Source organism: Amphiura filiformis, chromosome 12 (assembly GCF_039555335.1).
Source record: "Amphiura filiformis chromosome 12, Afil_fr2py, whole genome shotgun sequence".
Lineage (NCBI taxonomy): Eukaryota > Metazoa > Echinodermata > Ophiuroidea > Amphilepidida > Amphiuridae > Amphiura > Amphiura filiformis.
In genome coordinates, this window is record NC_092639.1 from 50,072,154 (window position 1) to 50,082,281 (window position 10,128).

General features: G+C 37.1%; 1 long non-coding RNA gene across 1 annotated transcript; it reads right to left on the reverse strand.

The window, feature by feature from the left end:
• Positions 1 to 7,354: 7,354 nt before the first annotated feature.
• On the reverse strand, positions 7,355 to 9,569 carry LOC140165407 (uncharacterized). Its single transcript, XR_011860708.1, has 2 exons — positions 9,321 to 9,569; positions 7,355 to 7,433 (listed from the first exon to the last, which is right to left on the reverse strand). It is a non-coding gene; the product is annotated as an uncharacterized lncRNA (long non-coding RNA).
• Positions 9,570 to 10,128: the final 559 nt, after the last annotated feature.

The window sequence follows — 10,128 nt, forward strand, 5'->3', positions numbered from 1 at the left end:
TGGGTTGTGATGCTATAGATATAGTAATTTCAATTGGATGCACCATTACAAAGCACACAGTGGATGGATACACAGTAAGAATACTGTGTGAGGCCTTTGGTTCCCAATTGAGAACAATAGTCTGCATATTGTTAAGCAGCATTGTTGTGGTAATGGTTTGTTGATGGTACAACCCATCGTTGCTATAAATGTCAAACTTGTCAAAGTTAATGTGATTGTATCACACACGTAAATGAGAAACATGTGGTTGTGGACTTAACATGGTTTGGAAACAAGCTCTTCATATAGGATCTCATCAGGAGATTAGAACTTAAATAAAGATATATTTTAATGCATGCGTCCACGGCCATTCTTCAGTCAGAGTGCAGAACTAAGGAGTGAACAAATAAGTGAGATTATTATTCTAATATAATTAAATGTCAATCGCCGTATTGTTGTTCGTATGATGTTCATCGTACTATAAACCTTGGGAAATATTGGGTGTAGATTATCTACGTTGGCAACGTTATTGCACCATAGGGTAATGCATTATTCAATGTGAACAACAATATGTTTTTTCAATCATTCTGTTACAACTGCTAGTGGAAATCCAAGTTAATGTAACTTCACCATCTTATTTATGATGTAATTAGAAAGTCATCCAGGATATAATTATAATCCACCTGTATTATACGGCATAATTGAATATTTTGGTATGGAGGGCACATCACCTGCCGATATTGGAACACAATTGGAACATTTCCTAGCTGCTTTTATATCAAAGTGCACAATGTGTCAGCTTAACAACTGTACTGTGGATATCTTAATCAAAGTCATGTCATATCAGGATATGAGGTGTTGATACACAAATGCAGATATCTCCATCTAAACAATTTTCGATTTGTGCGTCAAATTGTTTATTCTTTAAGCATGTTAAGTGTAAAGATACCTTTGTGATCATGCCATACACAAGATTACGCGATACATAGATAACAAATGTAATTATTTTCTGCCTTTCATCAAAGGCAGAGCTTACCCAGTGGGCACACCCGACGTTGAAATCACGTTGAGATCACGTTGAAATTTCGACGTTGAAATCACGTTGTATTTGCAAAAAGATTTCAACCCGATTTCAACGTTGATTCAACGTCGAAATTTCAACCTAATTTCAACCTGAATCCCACGTTGTATTGACGTCGAAATTTCAACCTAATTTCAACCTGAATTCAATCCGATTTTAACCTGATATTTATTTAAATAATTATTTCACCGCTGTGGTCCGTCTGGGAGAATATTATCATGAATTCATGATTATAGGCTAGGCCTGGTATCGCCCCTGGGTAACTGGTATCGCCGTCGTTGTCGGTGCAGAGGGCCGGTGCAGTCGGCACACATACGCGGGATGCAACCGGGTGTGGAGTCGTGGTGAGCCGCGCGCAGTGGTCACGCCGTCGTTGTCGGTGCAGAGGGACGGTACAGTCGGCATCCATACGCGGGATGCAACCGGGTGTGGAGTCGTGGTGAGCTGCGCAGTGGTCACGCCTCGTTGTCGGTGCAGAGGGCTGGTGCAGTCGGCATCCATACGCGGGAGTCAACCGGGTATGGAGTCGGAGGGCCGTGAACGGCGGTCATGTTTTTGACCAAAAATCACATTTTTGACCAAAAATCACATTTTGACCAAAAATCACATTTTGACCAAAATCACATTTTGACCAAAAATCACATTTTTGACCAAAATCAAATTTTGACCAAAATCACATTTTCACCAAAAATCACATTTTTGACCAAAATCACATTTTGACCGAAAATCACATGTTGGACCAAAAATCATATTTTGACCAAAATCACTTTTTGACCAAAAATTACATTTTTGACTAAAACTTAAATTTTTGACCAAGATTCACATTTTTGACCATAAATCACATTTTTGACTCTTGACCAAAATAACGTATTTTGAAATAAAAACACATTTTTGTTTTTATATTACATTTATGACCAAAAATCACATTATTACCTAAAACACATTTTGTCAAAATCTAATTTTGACCAAAAATCACATTTTTGTTTCAAGATGGCCACCACTGAGTAAACATGCAACTTTTTGGAATCTTCTTGGTATCCGATTTTGCTAATTTCTCACCTTTTCATATCAGTTTATCGTAATAGCCTCAATTTGATGATTTGACCTATTTTTACCCTTCAAATCCTAAATAGCTTTCCATAGATTTTAGGTGCAAAAGCGTCGCGTTTTAGGCCATAAGTCGAGTTACCTTGAACTTTGACATTTATATATCATCATCATATCAATTTTTCAACGTCGTCGTAGAGCCTTCAAGTTGAGTTGCCCAGCAAACACAAAAACGTTTTACAGATAACGTGTTATTGTCGGTTTATATAAAGGTATAAAACGTTTTAATAACGTTCTAAAAACACTTTTGAAAAATAGATGCACCATTTTAACATAATGTTATTAAAGAGTTGACAAAGCATTTTGTTTACCTTTATAATGCGAGTAATACAGCAATAAATACTAAACAATTCTGGTTTATTTTTTCAAGATGTGCCGCCATTTTTAAAATGGCCGCTGCCTTAACAACTGCCTGAAAACAACAACAACAAACACATGTACATATACAGGACACCTCTTTCACCTATTATTGGTATAAAATCAACCAGAAATATTATAGTGCTCTAGCTGTAGAACAATTATTTTGGATATGAGGTAATCCATTATTTTTTTCAAGATGGTATAGCCAATTTCATAGTGGCTGCCGCCTTTATTTTTAGCTGGAAAACACACACAAAAAACTGCATATTTATGTTCTAAAGATTCAAAACTAGAAACAGTTTTCTCAACAATTTTTGAATAATTAAAAATATGGGTTAAAAAGGATCAAAAATTGGGATATTTTAAGGTCCTTATTCAAAAAAATTCTGTCTTTAGAACATAGATAAGCGATTTCAATAGATTTTGAAATTCAGTGTAAGTTGTTATGATTTCATATTATAAAACATATTATCATACACATCGCAAATTATTATTATTATTATTATTAATCAACACTTATATGGCGCTCTAACAATGAGCACAGCGCCTTACAAAATATACAGGCAAAAATGAAGCAAGAAACAAATACAACCAACATTAATACAAATGTGTTTTAAGCAAACGCTTGAAAGCAGGCACAGACACCGCCTCCCTCAACTGGATAGGCAACTCATTCCAGAGCCAAAATCCAAAATAAAATCAGCTCCGTCCTTTTGATTTTCAAGTTACTTTACATGTGTCATACTTTGATACAATTTGTATCAAAACGCATCCTAAACACTTATCTTCAACACTCTAAATGCTAACGTTTAGCTATTAAAGCGACATGTTTAGATAAGTAACAACATCATAGGACTTCTTCTGATGACGATGTGTGTCACACATCGACAATTCAAGGTTACTTGGATATTTGTGCTGAAAGTCAGTTTAAACTTTTAGAAATTAGATATGTAAGCTTTTCGCCAGCCCATTCGGGGCTGGTACCTGTTTCAGGTTTGGGGTCAGTTTACTCAAGAGATTATATTATAGTGGTATTGGAATTTTTTTTTTTTTTTTTTTTTTTACTTTTTGTGGTTAAATTTTTTAAAAATATTTTAATTCGATTTGTTAGGAAAAGTAAGTATGTTTTGCCGTTTCAACGAACGAAAACGAGTGAGTATTACCAAAGTTATGTTTGAACTAATTAATTATGACTTTCAAAGTTTAAAGGCCTAAATGTAACAATAATAGTTAATATATATAGCATCATATGGTCAGCAGAAGAAAATCTGACATCACCTATGATGTCATATCAGTGTCCTTGACCGGGGTCCTTACTCCTTGACCACTGAACAGCGTGATATCATGTTGATAACAGATCTATAGAATCAAAATCTTCATCATACCCCGGATCATATCACAGATTCTCAACAATCTGTGATCATATGGACTATATTGATGTGAAAGTAGTTATCTATCATATCCTGTGTCGTTTTATGGATAAAAATGACTCAAAATGTTATTGATGAAATGGTTGCTATCATAAACATCAGTTTTGTCTTTTCAACAGGAAAAATCCGATGCAAAATAAAGTTTTTAGGGCCTAGCTATAATATGGGCATAATTTATGCATATAGTATTGAACAATGTACCCCATTTGACATGCACTTATAGATAAATAAATTGTCTTACTTTATTAATTTAATAACTTCTTTATTATAAATAAAATGACACATAACTATTTGATTCATAAAATTACATTCAACAAAATGATTGAAGAGAAAACACACAAGGCACTAGGCAGACTGTTATAGAATGGAGTATGTAAGATGCCATGTCCATAGCTTCGCAGGAGTTTCCGACTAGCAATCAACATGATCAGCACATTCAGAAAAACACAGTTTAAGAGTGAAGATTGTAGTGAGTAACCAGTCCTTTATAAATGTGCTGGCCACTATCTATTATAATATAGTAGGCTTAAACTATACATTGCGAATTAATTAAGTTATTTTAAAATAAAATGTACATGTAAGTTAACTCAAACCGGCAGTGTATATATCGAAAGCAGTGAAATCGGACATTCCTAAGCGAAGATATTGAGTTCGTAAGTTCTGGTATTACAAAATTGGAAATTGAGATATCGTGGGTAAAAAGCTGAAAAGACAAAAAAAACCAACGACAACAACAACAACAACAACCACAAAACAAACAGACCAGAACAATTTGGAGTACATGTAATGAATTAAAAGAGTTGACATGAGATTAGGAATTAATGTTTTCTGCTGTTTCAGTGTGCATGTTCTCATCGTTGATGGTTTGGTGGACTGTCATGTAGATGTAAGCGTGATCCTAAAAATGCCTTTCACATTGACCAAAACTAATTACAAGACCTCTTCTACATTGAGGCTGGCTTTCCCTTTTAAAGGGAATTTTTATTATTTGTGATTTGTGATGTTTAGGAGTTGGTGTTGCCAAAAATACCAATCGTTTCGTGAAAATGTGGAAAACAATATTTTCTTTTATTCCTAAGCACTTTAATGAGTCTCCGGCAATCATAATATCATGCCTTATAAATGTTAGAAAGATAATAATCAAGCCCGAATCACATGGTCGCCATGAGTTTGTTTTAGATAAAACCACGTGATTCGTGCTTGATAATTATTTTTCTTACATAGGGCATATTGTTGTGATAGGCGGAGCCTTCCTTTAAAAAGTGTGTATTTGTTTAAAAAGTGTTACGAGCTGGACATTTAGAACTTAAACGCATTAGATTTGTGATGGTTCTCAAAAGAACTCGTTAATTTTCAAGAAGTATTTTATGTTAAAGTGTGAGGGTTATCCATAGGCCTATGTACTATGAGGACTCTTTAGAACTTGACCCTTTTGGAACCTTTAGGAATGTACTGGATGCAACGTGCCCATTATACTTAACTAGATTTCGCGGTTCTCGGGTCGGGCGCTTCTCGTGATAGGCCTATTTCTAATTACCCAAACCCGTTACCCATATACCTGCCCTGACTTTTTAAACTACTATGAAATGCATCTCTCAATGATCAAGACCCAACTTTACACAACTTAATTAACTCTGTTTGTTTTTATAGGTGTGATGCTTACTTCGGTAGTTCGGTAGGCCTACCCATAATCTGGAAACCCATCATTCGCCTCTTCCAAGCCCTGCCCTGTTACCACATTTAGAGAAACCGAAATTAGTATCTGGACGTGGATATACCCAGCAAACACAAAAACGTTTTAAAAATGTTTTAAATAAGTTATATATTGGCTTTTGGTTTAAGTGAAAACGTTTTAATAACATTAAAATGTCGGGTTATATAAAGGTCATGATAACGTTTAAAACGTTTTGTATGAAAACACACTACAACAATATTTTTGTAGGCCGTTACTAAAGTAATGAAATCAATCGCGAGAAACGTGAACGCAAAAACGGTTCATATGCCTTCCGGAAATAGTCATGTTCTGCTGAAATAGGCCTATAATTATTGGTCCGATGAGATGCACGTGTTTGGTGTGTGCACGTGTTCGGTATTGAAATATGTGTTGAAAATAAGGCCTATAATTATTGGTCCGATGAGATGCACCTGTTAGTCACACTGCTTTTCCGAGACGCGTACTGTACTCCGCGCACACTCCCGTTGATACTCCGCGATAGTGCACATAGACATAGGATAGCGCACCGCGAGAACGCGATAGTGCATCGCGTGAACGCGAACCGCGCTGACGCGAACGCGAAAGCGAGCGGACAGAGGGACGGACGGACGGACGGACACGCCGTAATTAGTATTAAGATGTTAATATACTTAACGTAATAATCCTGAGTAAAAATGTCAAGTTTTTCTTCTTTTCACGTTACAACTAACTTAAAACTTCTGATACCATGTAAGGTATAATTATGGTTTCTAAATTGATACACTAACATATAACTAAACTGGAAATTGTTGATAGATTATATAACTGAATACTTCTATTTTTCTCATGGAAGAACTTCACAGAACTTTCTTAGACTGATATACAGATAGTGTGATCAATAGCTTTGGAATTGTTCTGCGTTTGCTTCTGCTTCTGCTTTGATACTCCTCAACGCTACATTTGTAACCAGACGAGGAGAACTCTGGAACCTAGAGTTAATGAGTGTATTTTTGAAGTACAGTCAACAGTACCGGGGTGATCCCCTGCAATCCACCCTTCAATGTATTTAAAGGATCCTTGTGCTCAGTTTTAGCTGAAGGAGATAAGCATCAAAAACGTGATACCAGTAGGCTTATATCGCATTGATGTCATCAATACCAATATTACTTGAAGAAAATCTAGACCAGAATCTGATTTTGCTTGCTTAGTTGTTCAACTTGTTTCTTTCTATGTCAAGACACATATCAAGGCAATAACAGCTGTTATCATAGAGCTGATGGGTTTGCACATTTTGACCAAAAATCACATTTTGACCAAAACACTTTTGAAGTTGGTCCGTTTCACAGTTCCTGGAATGTGAGGCGTAAGTACATTCCATCTGCGGGCTATATGGAATGAATGATGACTAACAACTTGAGTTAGATCTGATGTACGTGGCAGCAACTGCTTTACGATGGACCCAAAGGCAGAATTTGAATGAGGGTCGATCTGTGATGTGAATGACCCGCCTCTGGACTGTATCTAGCTTTATTCAGTGTCGGAGTTGTTCCATGTCATGCCGTGTCAGTTTACTCCCATCTTTGATTTGACCATGCTCTTGTATTAAAATTATGGCTCTCTCAATTGGCCAGTTCATCCAAAATCTTTGGCTGCATCTAAACTTTCTTAAGTTAAAAGTCAATTTTTTTGATGCTTTATACATTGTACATTGTCATGGACTATAGTCTATTGCATGGCCAATCTTGTTTTGATTCCATTGTCACGTGGCACAACAACACGTCAGCTGTAACGACAAAAATAACAATTTCGGGATTATCATTTGAAAATACATTTCCATAAGTTACACATACAGAAAATTCATATTTGACATAGACATGCAGTACGATTAATATGCTTAATGTAAGATAGTTACTCCTGACTGTTTAGGGTCATTCTGCTGAACAATTCTTAGGGCCATTATTCGGACCAAAAAGAGGGAAATTGTAAAGCATTTTTGCTCTAGTTTCTTTACATGTTTAAACTAGAGCGATTACCGTACCATAGCTGAACAATGGGGCTTTGGCAGTATATTGTGGTACATGTATATATCAACCCTTTATGACCCCTTAATGACCTTAAATGAATTTTAAAATATTTTAAACATGTTTAGAATGTCATAAGGATCATTGCATTTAAATATCAGCTCAATTGGAGCATTTTTGAAAACATGACCTTTGTTCCCCTTTATGACCTTAAATGAATATTAAATTATTTTAAACATGTTTAGAATGTCAGAATGATCATTGCATTTAAATTTCAGCTCCATTGGAGCATTTTCAGTTCAAATGACCTTTTTGACCCCTGTGACTCCTTTATGTCCTCTGATGTTAGGAAATATTTTTATTATATTCTTTACTCCTTTCTCTTTCATTTGACATCACTGGGGGTTCATGATTTGATTCATACCTTCGTGGCATTTAAAGTTATGTCCATTTCAGACCAAAAGGTTAGTTAGTAACCTAGTAACATACACTGTTATAGGGCAAAATATAGGCTGATACCATTTCATGGTTCAGCAAAAAGCAAAAACAAAAACTGAGTTCGCTGAGCTGATTTAGGCTTTTACATTGAATGGCAAGACAGACTAATCGAAGAAAAATTCCAAACGTCTTTAGTTTCGGAACCGGGGTGCAAGAAAGAAAAAGAACTGACCAAAAACACTAGTAGGCCTACAATGACCTAGCACATGAGCATGACTAGACCTGTAGTCTAGGGGTTCACCAGGGGTAGCATTAAGGCCCGAAAGTCGGGGGTTGTTTTCCCATGTTTTCCACTCCCGAGCTTGCAGAAAATCCAAATACATGGGGTGAAAATTAAATCTCAGGGGTGAAAAATATTTTGCAGTGTAGTCAGGGGTAGGAGTAAGGTCCAAAAGTAGAGGTCAGAGTTCACCCCGAGCTTGCACATATTCCCAAAATAGAGGGTGAAAAATTGATATTTTTTTAATTTAGGGGGTCTTTCACCCCCGATCGGGGGTTAACGCTACCCCTTGGGGTTCACCTATGCTCCCAGCAGTACAATCCAAGCTAGACCTTGCTGCACGATATGACTAGTCTAGGGCTAGGCCTAGGGCCTAAGTTTGTTAATTATAAAAATAAACATTTGCCACCCCCTCAAATGCCAAAGGCCCAAAAAGTCTTCTTTTTAACCCCAAAAGTCCCCTTTTTAACCACAAAAATTCTCCCCTTTTAACCCCTGAAGTCCCATTTGCGAGCGTATGCTTTCTTGGTCCAAAAATGTCCTAATCCGCCCAGTCCAAAAAGGTCAAAATTTTGAAAAAAGGTCCACTTTTTCAAAATCAGCACCCCCCTCCCCCAAATAAATGGGGGCCTGATTGCCCCCAGCAAATATTCCAAACTGGCATGACTGGGTCTTCTACAAAGTACAAGTCATGTCACAAGCATGTCAACTTCAAAGCACTGTTTCGTGTTTCTCGAATGGTGCATTCATGATTGTATATACAGCATGCATGTCATGTGCAGCAGGCATGTAATTTTTAAACTGCTCAGTAAGCTTAACTATTTTAACATTATCCTGATGATACAAAATGGAAAACCAAGTTGAAATATACATCCAGCAATGTGTCCAAAAGTCAAGTAGACCTTTAAAGAAAATTTAAATGTTTACTAACCTGTTTTATTTGCAAATTTAGGCCTCAAGTTTATGTACGTCATACGTACGCGTGCAACTCCTTTTGCTTGCTGCTGTACATTGGGCAATATCCACTCTGGAAAAGTGTTGGGCGAAAGCGATATCGCACTACTACAATTTTAATCCAAAAATATAATTTTCGAATGTCCAAACATTTATGGTGGATCTAGGATTAAAAACCTGTTTTTTTAAGGTCAAAATGCGAATATCCAAAAATTTGAAATTGTTTTTCAACATGTTTCAGATATTCTCTTGGTCGGGCTGACGTCACAAAGGGGAAATAGCCTAGTAAAACTAGTGTGCGCATGTGCAGCGCATGTGCAGCGCATGTGCAGTTCCCCTTTCTCGAGCTGGTTGCTATGCGCGTGCTTGTGCAAAGGGGACGAAGGGGACAATGTTCCCGGATGTCCGACCAAGTGCATATGCCTAGGCCGACTAGCCCTGAGACAAGATGATCCAGATCCAGATCCTACATCAAGTTCAACAAACAAACGGACACATTCAAGGCATTTGTCATTGGCTGATGCGCCATCCCGCTCGCGGCAGTGGCATAAGTTTTGCACTCGCGTGTGCGTAGGCCTACTCACAAACACTTGTGCACGCGCGTACGTACCTACAATAATTTGCAAATGCGCGTGCGTAGGCCTACTAGTAAACATTTGTGAACGCGAGAGTGTACTTGCAAACACTTGCGAATTCGCATGCGTACCCGTAATAACTTTCGCGTACCCATAAACACTTGCGAACTCGCATGCGTACCCGTAATAACTTTCGCGTACCCATAAACA